Source organism: Cariama cristata, unplaced genomic scaffold (assembly GCF_000690535.1).
Source record: "Cariama cristata isolate BGI_N322 unplaced genomic scaffold, ASM69053v1 scaffold23521, whole genome shotgun sequence".
Classification (NCBI taxonomy): domain Eukaryota; kingdom Metazoa; phylum Chordata; class Aves; order Cariamiformes; family Cariamidae; genus Cariama; species Cariama cristata.
This window is the reverse complement of record NW_009599167.1, coordinates 1,801-3,200: the sequence shown is the minus strand read 5'-3', so window position 1 is coordinate 3,200 and position 1,400 is coordinate 1,801.

Sequence of the window (1,400 nt, the reverse complement as noted above, 5' to 3'; positions counted from 1 at the left end):
CTGCCATAATGGTTCAAAGCTGCACCGGAGGGGGTTTAGACTGGACATTGAGAAGCATTTCTTTACCGAGAGGGTGGTCAAACCCTGGACCAGGCATCCTGGAGAGGTGGTCCATGCCCCCAGCCTGTCAGGGTTTGAGAGGCATTTGGACAATGCCCTTAATAACTTTTGGTCAGCCCTGAAGGGGTCAGGTAGTTGGATTAAACGATCATTTTATGTCCCTTCCAACTGAAATAGTCTATGTGTTCTGTTCTAGTCTATTCTAAACCCAGGGCGCTAGACCTTGCTATGGCGGATTGTGTTAATAACTGGAAGATGGGCAAAAACCCCACCCTGGATTCATCAGCTGGTGCTCACAAGCCAGAAAAGTGGAGCTTTTTACTTGGAAACTCAGATAAAGATGAATTTCAAGAATCGGGGTCAGATTCTTGCACCGATGCAAAAAAGTAAAGTGCCAGGGGCTGCGTCTCGCTCCCTCACCTTGGTGCAGCTCATCTGGATTTGCAGGCGTGTAAATGAGAGCCCCGCTTGAGTCAGGCTCCCGAGGCGAAGCCGCTCCTCTGCCCGGGTGCTCGCCCATCAAAGTGCTCCTCTCTGCAGACACGGTGGCCCTGCGGGGTCCCGGTTGGGGACGGGGCTCACGGCACCGTGAAGTGCGGAGCCCAGGGGAGATTTGGGAGGAAAGACGAGTCCGAAATGTGCAGAACGGGGAGAAACTCCAGCGGGGCTTTCTCGAAGCCAGGCTGTGGGAGGCTGAGCTGGCACCCGCTCAGCTTGACGTTACAGCAACGGGTTGCTTAGGGGAACCGGTGGCTTTTGACCTCTTGCGCTGGAGTAAAAGGGTTTGTGTGAGTGCACAGTAAAGGTTGGCAAAATCAATCCCCCTCTGTCCATCCCCTGGTGTGAAATCGTGTGCCGGGTTGTGCCGAGCCCTGGTCTGTCATGTGCAGGAGGTGGCAGCGGGGCCAGGGGACATGGGGATGCAGGGATGTGACAGCCGTGTGTTGGGATCAGGACACGGGGAGGAATGAAGCGTTGGGCTCCCACCGAATATCGACTCAGGAGCTGATGACTTTATGGAAAGGCTGCACCGACCCCGCAGGGATTTCCCAGTGGTGGGACGTCACCTCCACGCCGTGGCCTGGGCAGTGATGGGTGCAGTGCAGACTGTGGGTGCTGGAGCCCAAACTGGGTATTTTAGGTGAAATCCCAGCCCCGCGGAGCAAGCAGTGGTGGCCCCTTCACTGATGGAGTTGCACCTGGGACAGCAAAAGTGATAGAGCCGAGCACCCAGCCAGCACCCACGAGGAGCTTTGGGACCTCGTCCCCAGTCGTTGTCCCCCCTTGGGTGGCCCAGCCCCGGTAGGTTGGGAGATGCCCCAGATCGGGGCTGGTGCATC